This window comes from Struthio camelus, chromosome 1 (assembly GCF_040807025.1).
Source record: "Struthio camelus isolate bStrCam1 chromosome 1, bStrCam1.hap1, whole genome shotgun sequence".
NCBI lineage: Eukaryota > Metazoa > Chordata > Aves > Struthioniformes > Struthionidae > Struthio > Struthio camelus.
The window spans coordinates 98065141-98079970 of NC_090942.1; the positions used below are offsets into that span (position 1 = coordinate 98065141).

General features: G+C 39.0%; 1 protein-coding gene across 3 annotated transcripts in view; it reads left to right on the forward strand.

Annotated features, from left to right (window-relative positions):
• The window catches only part of DCBLD2 (discoidin, CUB and LCCL domain containing 2), a 46735-nt gene that overhangs the window by 2148 nt on the left and 29757 nt on the right, over positions 1 to 14830 (forward strand). The window lies entirely within an intron of this gene.

Consider the following 14830-nt stretch of genomic DNA (forward strand, 5'->3'; position numbering starts at 1 on the left):
GTGCTGTGCAGTATAAGAGGCTGTTAGAGCTTCTAAGAAAAGTTCTGCTTGTGAGGGACTGTTTCTTTGCCAAAATATTTTCATTTATCTTCTTCCAGAGAAGGTTGGGGAGCACATATCCTGTATTTTTAAATGCTGCCATGGTTGTAATTTGGGTAAAGAATCCCATATAGAAATGAAACCCATCCCTTGCTCGTGAAGGGTCTACACAAAACTGTGTTTTTACATGGTTAATAAATTAGTGTATCAAATACATGCACAGACTTCTAAGAGCGTGTCTTGACTGCCAAGGAAAGTACCGAAGGCTTAGGAATTTCAACAGGTAAAGTTGCTTTTAAGCACTTTTAGAAAAATACGGTAGGTAATGCTATGTAGGGACTCAGCCCCGTTCATTATATTAGGGAGGCTGATGCTCTGTTAGTAAGCAGCTATTCATTTTCTTTCCCACTGTTCAGCAGCTGTAAGCCATATTGTATGGTGTTTAAATCCTGCTCTGAAGAGAGTGTTTTCATTTCTCATAAGCTTTCCTGGAGAGCCCTTTAACTAGTATGAATTGACTTAAAATAATAATATGGTTTTGGACAACTTGAAACTCTTCTGAATTTTGGGTCAAACGTGTGCTTAATGTTCTCCTCCTCTTGCCAGATTGACGCAAAACTAGTAACGAAAAGACGCAGATAACGCACAGTGTACTTTTTACCTAGTAGTCCACTGTACTGCCTTGTAGGATTAGGCTTTGGGGTCCCCCTGTCTGTCATGTTGAAAACCATCCAGTGTATGGAATTCAGCATTCATTGGATCAAGGTCTTGAACTTGAGTACCTTACTGTTGTGAAAAATGTAAGCGTTTTGTATGAGGTTGAGCAGCTTCAGAAACATTGAAAAAGGCTCAACAGAAGAGTGAGTACTCCATACTATATCGGAGTATAGATTCTCACGCATCCCACGCGGTCCAGCTGACTGCTGTGCAAGTCACCTCCATTCCATAATGTGATTTTTAAGAGTTCTGTGGTGATTCTAGCTCTTGGTTACAAGAAGAGTGACATTAGGAAAATATTTAATGCGTTTCAGTTGTTTTTCATGTAGTTTAGCAGCTGGAAATGAAAGCAGGCCAGCGCCATGTAAGCCTCCTGCTCCTCGTGGAGTGCATTTTGGAAAGCAGTGCTCTTAGCAGATGTTGGCTATTGACATAAATTCAGTATGGCCTGTTTTTTAGGTAAACATAACTTACTTTGTAGAAAACCGTCATAAAACAGCTAAGAGAGAAATACCGCATATGTTTCATTGAAACAGAAGTTAAGTAATGCTTCATTTTTTCTAAAGGGATGAAGATTGTACAGTCTTTGGGGCAAGAACTTTGTTTTGTTGCCATGCATAGTTTGAACTCAAATAAATAAACTTTAGATTCTGAGGTTGATACCCAAAATGACTTGAAGCAGCTTTGGTTTTCTTTGCAACTTTTTCTTAAGAATATTTAACTTGGAATGCTTGTTTTTGAAATGCATTGTCCTTCCGTCTAGTTCTAAGCAGGTATCGACCTGTTAGAATATGTTATTACATAATTCTTTTTTTATTTCAAACCTCATTGAAGAAAGCAAATGATGTGTCAGTTTAGTTTCAAAATGTATTTGCTTCAGTGCAGCACAGTAAAATCATTTTTTGAATATGTGGTGCTCAGTTACTGTGATATGAAATGTTAAGTAAAAGAATTAACAGCTCTGCATGCATCGAGTCTAATGAAACAGTTTTCCATGGCTTTGTGCCTTGTAATTGAACTGCAGTATTCCTGGACTGTCTTGTGTTCCCTGTAGCACTTCAGTTCCCCTGCCCACCCTCCCCTTGCTTCTGCAGTGCTCCTGGTGTCCCCCGCTCGCCTCTACTGATTTGCGTGGCGAGGCAGTAGGCAGCTGTGGCTGTGACCGATTAGTCCAGAAATAGGCACGTGCTGATCAGTGAGCCTAACTCTGCCTCTCTGCAGGATCCAAAATAGCTTGTTGTCACTCAACTGTTGGTGGTTCAAACAAATGACTTTAGGGACTGGTGTGACTTCCTGGCCACTTTACTGTACAGCACTTTCTGAGTGTCTCTCACTGAAATGGCTACCTTTTATCTGTGTTACAGTGATTTCAGAAGCTACTGGGGTATATGAGAAGACTAGAACTAGCTGTGCCATTTCATGAACTGCCTTTCCTTAAACTTTGTTTCAGACCTGGAAATAAATATCTGTCTCTTTCTGTCACTAAGATAACCTTCCAATTGTGAGCTTCAAGCATAAAAGGATATAATAATGCTCTCCAACTGTAGATTTGGAAGACAGGTAGCTGGGTTTCAGGGGAAAAGGGAGTAGATGAAGAGAAGGTGGATCTAGCTATACATCTACTAGCTGGGCAAGATAGGAGGAGAGGGAGATGGCCTATAGCTGTGTTTTCTTCCTAAATGTCCTGGAGCAGGTGGTTTCCTTCTGGACTGGGACTGGTGGGTGTTGTAGCTGCCAGGGTAGCACGTTGCAGGTGTTGCCTTCCTGCTGCGTTTGCTGAGAGATCTTGGAGTGAGACTATGAAGCACTATTGCAAAATCTTCCTCCAGATGAGCAATGGTCATGTGTTGCCCTTCATGCAAGTGCCCTTTTCTGCTATTGCTCAGTGAGATTGGATGGTGTCTCCTCACCCTTTGTAGCTGTTGTGCTTGGCTAGGCTTGTCTAGGAGGAAGAGGGTCACAGCCAAACCCACAAAGGATTGTTCTGATTTAACAAGAAAAAAAAAAAACCCTTTGGATGAAATATATATTAGCCTCAAATTAACAGTAGAATAAGTCTGTTATGAGGGGAGGGGAGCCTCTGTTGAACTATCTGGTATTTGCTAATAGGACAACTTTAATTAGGAAGGGACAGTGTTTGCAGTGTTGTAAAGCTGCAGTTGTGCAGAATACTGACTCTTGAGGATTCAGAGACTGGTATTGCGTAGGCGGCAGCGCTGAGGCAACCCCCCTTCATCCTTGTGCTGAGAAGTGTGAAAGAATTTTTCAAGACCAGGGCATAAAATTCTGCCAGGCTTAGCTGGCAGAATTTCTGAGATGTTGTCTCCTGGTTCGGGTTTTCTGATGCTGTCTTCCTTGTTTCTCAGCGTTGTGCCTTTGAGGTAGATGCAGTGAGGAGGAAGAGTGAGAATTGTGCAGAGGAATGCTCTTTCTGGGGGGAGAACAAGTTGATACTGGAAGCATGGGCCTAAAAATGATGAAAATACAGGGGCACCTTTTGAAAACAAGAGTCTTGGCAAGGTTATTTTTCCTTCCCCAGCTGCTGTTAGCCTTATTTGAAGTAGTTAAGTAGGTCTGGTGGGCAGAAGGTACACGTGGTTTGCAGACCCATCCTTTCAGGGAGGTTGCAATGCAGTACTAATTCTGTTCAGCCCAGCTCGTCTCTCCGAAGTGACTGAGGTTGGGCTGTGCTAACTTAGTCTGCTCCTCTTCAAAGAATTCAGGAATCACCATTTTGTGTGAGCACTCTTACACTTCTCATCTTCAATCCCAGAAGGCATTGCATTTTCCTTTGACTCAAACAGTGCAATGCACATGGTTTATATAAATACACACACACACACACACACACACACACACACACACACACACACACACTTTCAAAAAGCAAATATCTGAGTAGTGTTACTGTTTTCTGCTCAAGCTAGGGACCTTCTAGTGTATTAATATGGTCGTCTTTAGGAGAATTTTACTTTCCTTGTACTGGAAGGAGATGGAGGTGTTCAGCTTTCAGAATTTGGAAGATCTTTAGCATAAGAAAAAAGAAAAAGCAGTCTCCCTTTTTGCAGTCCTTCCACCTGCTTTACACTTTGGGAAATGATGCATTAGGTCTTTAGTCTGATTACTGCCATTTTGTATGGTTTCTGTCATCAGCTGGCTAAGTGCTGCTTCAGATGCATCATCTTTCGAAAGCTCAGATAATTATCAGTACAAATGTGATCCTTGACTTGTTGGAACTGCTGTTTGACTTCTTTGCAAGTGTTTTGATGTCAGTTACTTACTCCATATTTTGAAAGGTTTTTAAATGAAAGCTGAGGCAAAACAAGTAAGACCTGCCTGTGCGTTTAAGCTATTGTACCCTTTGTAGTTGCATCCTGCACTTCAGGGAAGCGCTCGCTCGGGATTACCAGGAGTTTATTTTGTAGTCAAAGGATTTTCCTCCCCTCCTGTATTTTATAATGAAGAGTTGCTTTTAGATTAATTTCTTTTATCAAATATTGTAAAACATCAGTGAGGCTTTTTTTTTTTTTTTTTGTTACCAGAAATATACTTAAAAACATTATCCATGTACAGACTATAGAATGCATTACTGGACTGAGGTTATGGGAAGCGGGGAAGGCAGTAATGTTTACCTGAAAGACCATGTAGCAGCTCATATCAAAATAGGTTCTGTAAAATTTTCAGTATGAATTATTATACAGAATGTTGGGTGTTATTTGTCCATGAAGCCTGTTCATTAATGTGATAACTGTGAAATATCAGACTTTGCTAAGCTTCATGCTTTGCTTCTGTTCTTTGTAGCAGAAATCCAAGTTGTGTTGCTCATATTCTATTCAGATTTTTTGCTTGTCATTTGAATTAAAAATCATACCTGAAAGCATGAGATTGAGTTGACATTTGGACCACAAAAACATCATTGATTTTGAAATTGGCTTTTGTCTGAAAAATGCTTTGTGTAGTGTTTGAAAAAACAAAACAAGCCCCAGACTTTGGATGCGCGAGAAACATTTAACCTATGCCGTTTCTTTTTGTGCATTTGTCACTTCCACTGTTTGCCTGCACAATCGCTTAGTTTCCCTTGGTGTATATCTTTCTAAGAGCAATAGAAAGATAACGTTTCTTTATGGTTGTTAAAATCTTCAAAAATGAATTCAGGCAGAGTTGTTTTCGCACCCGTTTAACTACTGATATCCTAGTTGTTTCAGCAGGCTGAATTTTGGGCTTGTTACACAGGCACTGGATAATGCCTGCAGTAGTCTCTAGCATTTGGATGCTTCATGTTGGCATTTCTTACAAAATCTCTGCTTGTATGGTAATCATATTTGTTTGAGTTTTTTTTTCTTAGCACATTCTGGCTTAAAATAATTCTACTTTGGGTTTGCGGGCTATAACGTTTGGACCAGTAAACACTTGATGAATGCTGAAGCTTAGTCATGAGTTGTCCCTTTGACTTAGGTGAGACTAGCTGTACCCTGGAAATCAAGTATAAGAGTGTTTGATAGTTAATGGCAACTTACGCTCTTAAATCTTTCACTGTTAGTGTGCAGTGAGGCTGTAATTTTAGTTGAGCGCTCTAGATATATATGATTGAAATAAATTTACAACTACAACCTAAAATGTAATACAAAGTGTGTGAACCATCAGAAGTGCAAGGATACTTAGCAGCTTGGTAATTGTTTTAACAAGGTAAATCCTGTTGAAGGAAATCTAAGTAAATCAAGGATTCCCTGAAGGAGAATTTGTGTAAGTGGGAGTGAATACATATTGGTCAGATGTGCTCACTTTTAATTTTTGCTGACACGAAAAGGCCAGTTTAGCCTACTCACTGATCTATATATGTAAGGCAAAGATGTTTTTGTATTTTAACAGGCTTGTGTATTCATTATTTTCTTAAAATTATTTGATTGCTGATCATTACAATCTCAGTTCTTAGTATCTTACTGAAAGTACTCAACTTCAAGTTTTCAACTAAATGAACCTCTGTCCTTTTAACAGAAATTCTATGCATCTTGTTATTTGAAGGGTAATGTAATTAGGAAAGTTCCAGTTCTGCACCGTTGTTACGATAGCCTACATAGTTGTTGTATTAGTAAATGTTTTTGTGTAAGCTGAATAAAGTTTATGAACTTAGTTGGGTCATTCTTGGCAATAATAGGATTGAATAATAAGGAATTCACGCATATGTCGTAAATAAGTAGGGGTATTTTTTAAGAATAAGTTAGAAACTTTTTTTTATCCCAAGTATTTAAAGCCCACTACCTTTAGAAATAGTCAAACATTCTCTTTCTGGAATTAAAGTTGATTTAAATCAACTTTCTGGAAAGTTAAATTTATTTAACATCCTAAATTCTCTTTGTTAAAATCATGACTAGTCAGCTGTAATGAGCTGTGGTATACCAAAAAATCGTACTCTGGTCAAAAGGACCCTTCAGGTTTTCAATTCTGTGAATCTATCCTCCCTAAAAATAATCTGTAAGTAATGATCAGAGAAGTTCAAACTTGTCATTTTTTTTTCTGTTTCTCTTTGAAAAGTCTTTTTCTTTTTTTTCTTTAACAAATATTTGCTATGTACTTTCTTTACACCAAAGTAGTTTGTCTTTTACCTGGCAGACTGTGTTACAATATCGGTTTTGTTAGTTGTAGCAGTAAAAAACCAGAAAATCAATAGAGGATTTTAGATTCTTGAGGAGTCCAGATTTTTTTTTCTGTCCTGTGGGTAACTTATTTCACTGACCAGTAAAAGTTTACAAAAGTAAAGATATCAATGAACATATTGCATTTTAACAGTCCTGCACTCGTTATGGTGTGAAAATTCAGATAGGTGAGATTCAGCAAAATCACAGGAGACCATCTGGATTAACCATATTCCTCAGGTTGTGCACTGTTTGAGTACTAAAAAATTTGAAAATTCAATCCGTATGCTTTATAACTTCCCTCCCATATGCTTTATAACTTCTCTCCTTAATCCCTTCTTGTAAACATTCTTCCCCAGAGAAGTTCTTTCCAAATTAACTCTTAGTTCACAGAAGAGTCTTCTATCATCCCAAATTGGAATAGTATCCATCAGAAGGATAATCTCTTTCCAGTTACTGATCTTTGGACCGTCAGCCTTGCTGAAAACGGATGTAATATGCATGAGGCCTCATAGATTCTCTTTTCTAGCTTTTCTCTCTCACAGCAGTTCTTCTGATAAAACCCTCTCTCTAAGCAATACACCTATTTTCTTGGTTTCTTTCTTGAAGTATTGTGGAAGTTAATATTTCTCAGAGACGTATCAAATAGTTTGTGGTGGGAAGGGGAACTTGAATAGGTTGATGTGTTTCAGTAAATGACTGTTAATAGATAACTCTGCTTGTACAGTTGCAAAAAAGATGTCAGTGTAAAAGCTTCCCAGAGTGACACTGTCAGTCATACTACACTGATACTGTTGATTTTGGACTAGCAGTTAAACGAAACCTGTAAATATTTTGTAAAATTGCAGATTTGCAAATATTATTTTCATCCCTAAATGCCATTTTCTCCTCATACTCAGTGGTCTATTTGTGGTTTTCCTACGCTCAGATTCAGCAATCCTAACCCCCCCCCCCCCCGTGCATGCCATGTTACTGACTGCTCCTTCAGCACAAAGAGGACATCTTTTCAGTCCTCTTAAGTGCTGCTTCTTGGAGTAGAAGTAGCTGTTTCAGTACCCATTTGCTGCTTCAGGTATTGAGAGAAGGGGGATAAGAGCCTTAAACTGTTTTAGCAGTTTTGTCACAGTTCATGCAATACATCCTATTTTTGCACTTCGGGCTTTGTATTAAGGTAGAGCTACAGTGATACATGTATCAGACTTGGGTTTGATACATGTATATCTGCTTAAACGTAAATATTCTTTATGCAGACAAACCCCACAGGAATGAGGGAGATGAAAGTTCCTCAATATCCTGAATAGAACGATGAATTAGAGAAATAATAGAAATAGAAGATGAATTACAGTGATGCAGTTTCTCTTGGTTGCTCTTAGGGTCAGGAGGTTGGGGGAACTGTGAAAAGGTAGCTGGCTGCAGTGTTATAGCATGTTTGTGGAGGGTGTTGTGCACCTCAACTTGCCAGCAAGTCCACAACGGCTTTCAGAGTTGGCAGCTCTTGCCTCTTCAGCAGGACTGTGGCCAGTTAAATCCATATCTGGTTATTTTAACTTTGCTCCAAATTGATCAGAATGTGGGAAAAAATCTTACCTTGTTCAGTGTGGTGGCAAGCAGCCATTGGCAATTAACTGTTCTCTTATAAATCTGAATTTTGTGAAATGAGGAAGCACAGAACCCCGCTATCTGTTAATTGCTGTTTGTGTCGTGTTATATAGAACATGGCTCAGTACCACAGGTGGAGGAAGAGAGATGCATTAAATGTAATGCTTTTGAACACTTGTATGTGAAGTCCAATGGTTAATAGATTTTATCTTTTTCTCAAGTAGATTTGAAAAGGTCAAATAAAGCATTTTCATTAGTTTCCTTATCTCTTCATTTTTAGAAGAGCTCTTTCAAGGTCTTCAGTTTTATAGCACATGGCATCTTTTTTTTTTTTCCTGCTATGAAGAAGTTACAGCAAAGCTGAAGGGCAGGTTTAGTGGGTACAGATTTTTTTTTTTCTGGGGCTTCACATACGGTTGGCTTCCTATGTGCTCTTGTTATACTGTTGGCATTGTAATTTTGCTGCTTGAAGAGCGGTGGCTCAAGGGTGTAAATTTACTGATATATTCCCCATTAATCCTCTTATTTTTCAGTGGTGTATAATGTCTGTTTTATGGATTATATTCCTAGAAGATGACAAGTATGAAAATAACTTCTTTTGTAACAGAACGTCTACAAGGCAAAATTAGGAAGGAATTACAGTATCTTCAAGAACAAGTTATAGATTATATTTCATGACACTGGAATTAAGTCATGTTGTTCGTAACAGAAAAACCCCAAACAGTCCATCATAATTGTGAAATTAATATGGAAAATGTGTGTTAGAAACTAAGACAATGCTGTATGTCGGCTTCACAGGCAGAAGGAAATATTGGTGGAGGGATATGATATGTTAATGTGTCATCAGTTGGACTGTGAGCTTTTGAGATGGTTAGGAACTGATATTTAAAGTCACTATTCACCGTGCAGTTAGCTGGTACAATTAATTCCAACTGTGTTTTGCTTTTTGAAAGTATCTAGTTGCCCTACTGTTCTCTGTTCAAATACCAAAGCCATCTGCTTCCTTCCTACCATCTTCTGTTGGTTCCATAGTCACCAAACGTGATTTTATGGCTGGCTGCTGCTGTCGTGCTCTCTCCACCCTGCCCCTGGCTCCCATCTTCTCCACTATATTGGCTCCAGTGATTGTGAGACCCCTGCCTGCCCATACTTGCCTGTTTAGTCAGTAAAAGGCAAATGGACTGGTAACCTGGGGATAAAACTGCTGCACAGCTCAACAGGGCTCCAGTGTGCCCTGCAAGGGGCAAGGCAGGAAGTCGTAGTAGGTTGCAAAAGTGAAGATGGTAGCGCAGCAGCTCGTGTTTAGATCAGTTCATGCCACCATAGACTTGCAGTGAGGGTGGTGTGATCTTGGTTACAAACTGGTAACAGAAGAGAGGAAAAGATGATCATGGTGTTAATTTAGTGTGTGAATTGCTGGAATGACTGGAGAGTTTTTCGCTGCTTTGTTGAGGGTTGGACATATATAGGACTCATGACATTTCATTTTGTCCTGGTGTGATGAGGAGTTTGAAAGACCATACAAAAGATTTGGGGTCTATTCTGATCTCAGATACTGCTTATTCTTGCATGCAGTTTTGCATGACCATCTGTGTGTCTTTCATTTCCTTCATCAGCCGCATTTCTGCTGTGTAGCACTTAGACCGCTGAAGCACAGCAATGTTTATTTTTATGAAAGTGTTGGAGCAGATCGCTAAGTAAATGATATGTCTTGGGAAGCTGGCAAGGTGCGTGTGCCAGACAAAAGACAACACCCAGTATGAACTGTTGCTACGATTCAGCATGGGTAGCATATCAGCTGGGTTTCTGCAATGTATTATTGCAAGTAGAGCAGTATTACAGAATCCTCATGTAAAACACTTTTCTCCATGGCTAGGCTGTCTTTGGGGCTGGTTTTGCCTGGGGACTACTTAAGCACGTCATAGCCGTTCCCTGGGGACTTCATTCATGTCATTCCCCTGACATCATCAGTAAGCGAAAGTTCTGCAACGCAAGTTAATCTTTCTTTTCTGTTCTTTTGAAGCAATCATGATAGCAGAGGAAGCAAATGTCTCACCTGCTCGGACAGTGTAATAGTTTGAGAGCGTTCTGCTTTAAAATGTTACCATATTCTGGATGTTGAATTTAGCAAGGCTAAGTGTTAAGCTTTGCATGTCAAACAAACTCAGTGGCTGAAAGCTAAAACTATGTTTCCAGGGATGGTGATTGAAAAGCTGCGTGTGCAGATGAAAATAATGAAGTGCCAAGTATCGCTAGCCCAGCATGTGGCTAGGGCTGCAAATTAAAACAGTTAAATTTTGTTGTAATGACATCTTAAATTGCTGTAAGAACAAGGCGCCGCGGCTGTCTTTTGCCTCCCTCTACCATGAGCTGCAAACGTTTTGAAAGGCAAAATCCTTACTGTGTTTTACCTTTCTTTCTGTTCCTATCTCTGTAGCACCTCAACCTGTAATTTCATGACTATTTTGGGAGTGCCCCACAGTGCACTGTATTAATCCCAATCAGTATTGGGATTAATACAGTTTCAGGAGAGTTTAAAATGCCAGCACAGACTGGCAGTGCTGGTGAAAGAAGTAGTCTCTGACATTTCCCTACCCTTACACTGTCCCGTCCCTCTGTCAGAGAAAGCACTGGTACATTTGCACAGTAAAATACGTTGGAGGATTGCTCTAGGTTAGAAGTACCGGTTATTTTTATCTCGGGTCTTTGGTCTGGTTTACCATGTGGCTGCAGAAATGCTCACTCCAGGGCCAGGAAGGGTGTGAGAAGTGGCCAAAAGCAGGAGGAGGACAAGGCTTGTTTTTGTTCGTGGCTGCACTGACTTTAAGTGCCTTGAAGTGTTTATTGAGCTATGGCCTTGCTTGTGAAGGCGTAGGGTATTTTGTGTTGTGAAACATCTGCAGTGGGATGAAGTGCTCCAAATTGGTGTTTTACTGAGGCAAATGAATAGCATAAAGGTGAAGGTGGACTGTGTTTGTCAGCTCGTTAGGAAAATGAACTCTGACAGATGAGGAGATGGCCCCCTGAAGAACATGGTTCTGTGGATTTTGGTAGAAACAGCCCTGAGTTTGAAGGACAGAAATAAGAACATTTAAAAAAAATGAAGAGACACACTAAAAAACTGTTTTCAGTTTGTCTTTTCTGTGGCCTTAATGCTTCTGTGTTTGTTATTCATCGAAATTTTCTAGTGGCTGTGCGAACTTTCTTGTCCCCCCTGTGAAGGGTAAAAGGAGATGCAGTGTCTTTATACAAAAAGAGTAGGCAAATAGAGTGCACAGAAGCTAAACAGAGGAGGAGGGATCATAGTAGTGTATCAAATCAGAAAGAGTTGCATATTTAGAAATAAGATAAATGATTTAAAATATCTTTTTGCTTAAATAACTCTAATGGATCTGATTTTGCCATCACTTAGTTAAGAAAGATTTAATTACTTCCTGTATGTGGTCATAAACTTAAAATAGCTTATGTATGTAAAATTTTCTCGGGAAACCCATTGGTTGAATTGACTCTCTTCCAAAGGCCGTGCTACACGTTAAAACTGAGACTAGTGTTTTGATATGCATCAATTATGCTTTATAGACTGTAATCTTAAACTATCTGAAGTCTTTATCATTCTCCTTCAAGTAAGGAATAGGAAAGCATTCTCTAGTCTTCCCGATTCATTTTTAACATGTTTTGGTAGTGAGAACAACATTAGCGGTCATTAACAGCAGCCAGTCTCAGGGGGAAAAAAATATTTGGTTAATTAATCTGATTATCTTTTTTAGTTAAAGTCAATTAATCTCTTTCATGGGTATTAATAAGATATTACTGCGTGTGCAGTATCCTCTCATTAAGTTTCACATTTTCTTCTGATCCAGTGCATTCTGATGTGTTTGTGTTGGTTCAAGTTCTGTATTCTGTTGATGTAAAGAGCTCGGGGATGAGAAGATATTTCAAATCGTCTGTGTGATTACATCAGGCATCAATGTGCCATAGCCCAGGGGTCATATGTAATCTGTCAGGATAATTCATCCAGGCTGCACTTGGAGGCGCCTCCAGAGCAGATGAATGATTCTCCTGACAACGGCAGTCTGCTTTCCTCTACCAGCTTCTTAAGAGGCGCCAATGTTTCGAGCACACTGTTCTAGTGAGGATCTGTGCTTTTTTATTTGCTGTGACCGTGATCCTCCGGACACGAAGTTCAATGCATGTGTGCAGACCTTGCAGCAAACGTCAGGTGTAATGTGTACGTGCAAAATAGAGCCAGTGCTTCTGAGTAGTTGATCTATTGTGCAAGTGCAGTAGGTCTGTTATGTGATGGAGAAGGCTGAAAGAAAGCAGGGGACCTATTCAGCTGTGTATTGATGGCTGATAAAAGATGCTGTCATCCCATTCAAGAAAAACTGATTTTAGGACTTGATATCAGCCTCTGTACGTGATCTCAGATATTCCACTTTCATGCACATAGTTTAACAGAAGATTCTTTGGTACTTAATGACTTCCAAATGAGTGAAATAAATAGATAATGCTGCTATATGCATGGCTGAAGTGCAAAGAACACTGATGTTTTCTCTTTTTCTTGGAGAAATTGCTGAGTATTGCAGATTGCTCCCCTGATAAAGGACATAGATATGTATGTGTGTGTCTCTGGGGATGATGGGTGATGTTTATACAACTTTAGCAGAAATGATGAAGCACCATTTATACAGCGAGGCTCAAGAATTATGCTTTCAGAATCAATAAAATAAAATGAGGTTTCATTGTTCTGCAGGCTTCACTGGAAGTAAATTTTAGAAAATTTCAAATAGCTCCTGAATGATGATGCTGTCCTTGGCAGACTGTGTATTGCATGCCAGACATGCAATGCTAATCTCTAAATTCTTCAGGCATGAAGTGTCTGGCACTTCTGCTATCACTAACCTAAATGAAACACATAGCAAAAAAAAAAAAAAAAAAAAAAGAGATCTAAAATATCTGGCCAGAATGAGCTACTTTTAAAATTGACTTCATGATCCAATGACCTTAGATGATGCTGTAGATGCAGTTCAGGGGAATTTGTTTTCCTTCACAGCATGATTTGAGAGCAAGTTCTCTAGTGTAGACAGATCAGAGGAGTATCTTGGCCTGCTTGTTCTCAGAAAACCTGTAACAAAAGGGAGATTAGAGATTGGTATTTCCAGCAAATTGTGTGACACAAATTAGAAAGTTTTTATTTCTAGCTGCTGGAAACAAGATGGAATGTTCCAAGCTATGAGGCAAAGCTCGGTATTTCTTAGCAAAATATCTTTAAAAGAAACGTCTTGACATTGTTTTTAAAACTTGTAATATTTTATTTGCATTTTAAGGCCTAAAAACGTAAGAGGTTTTTGTTTGTTTTTGTTTGGGAGTGTTGCTGTTCTTTTGCTTTTCTCATAAGAAGTGTGCCATGTTCACCATGCAAATGCAATGCTGGTATTGTTCCATGTTTCTGGGACAGAGGAATAGCAAATCAGGGAGGAGAATGGTTTAACTGAGTGTTAGGCATGTCCTTTGCTGCTTTTTAAGTGGAGAAATTTGCAATCTAAGTCTAGTTTGAGTCACAGAAGAGACCAGAGCTCTCCTTTGTCTTGGACTTTCGGCAATGTATGCTGAAGAAGCAACAGTGTGGGGAAGAATCAAAGATATGTAATCATGTGCATTACTGGTATCCCTGGCTATAAGAAATAGTGTTTCTGTGTGGTTGCTACATTGCAGTAATGGTCCCATTGAAACAAGAAGTAATTACCTGCCAGGTACTGTAGATCTTGCAAACATGTTACCCACGCAATGAATTTTCCTTGGAATACACTCAGGGCAACATATCTGACTGGGTAGGTCAGTGCTATGATTTCATGTTCAAAAGGCCACTGGATTAGTGTACCTAGGCAATATTTTAAACCTATAAATGAGTAAAAAGTTAATTGTCTCTGTCCGGGAACAGGAAAAGCCCAGAAAATTGGTTGACCATTGCTTTTATTTAGGACATAACTTAAAATTGATTGCAGTTTCTGCTGAAAATTAATTCTCTATGTCTACAGTGTGAAGAGTTTTGAAGTATTGGCCACAAATACCAGCATGAATAAAGGCATAGTGTTTATTTATCATTATAGTTGTTGTTAATATAGTATATTCCATGTATTTTGTAACTCGTATGAATATTTGCTGGTGAAAAGCCAGGTTCTCTAGCGAAGGAGCCAGTGTTTTCCCTGAATGTTAATCATATTGTGACTAACAAGGCATCTGACACTCAAAGGGTTTTTTAACTAATAAACGAAGGCCATGCAGGTTTTGGATAAAGAGTCTTTCATTTGCTCTTGGGTTTATAACATGCCTTTGGAAAGAAACCAGGATTAAAAAAATACACAAAACGTACCACTTCAGCTACCTGTTTCCTAACATTGGACAACTGCGTATTGGAACGATTCATATATTAGAACCAATTTAGGAAAGTAAAATACAATACTTTGTGCCTAGGGGAAATGTCAATTAAGTAGAGTGTAATTCATCAGCTATCACCCAAATGGAAATAATGTGTGTCAGGGAATGGAACAAACTATTTTAAAGCAAATTACTAAAAACAGATAAAGAGAAATACTGCCAAAAGAGAGCTTTGCAAATTGAACTTTTGATTGTACAGAAGCAGATATTCCAGTTACCTTTTCCAAAAGAAGGTGAATCCTTTTGATTCAAGATTGCTAGCAGAAAAAAAAAAAAAACCTTGCAGCTTGCGTCCGTTTCTAATGCCACATATACCAGCAGCAGCCTAGCTTTCAGAACTTGCAGTTATCTTTCAAGGTACTCAGATTATAAAGAGAAGAGTTTTTCTTACTAGAAGTGAAGTG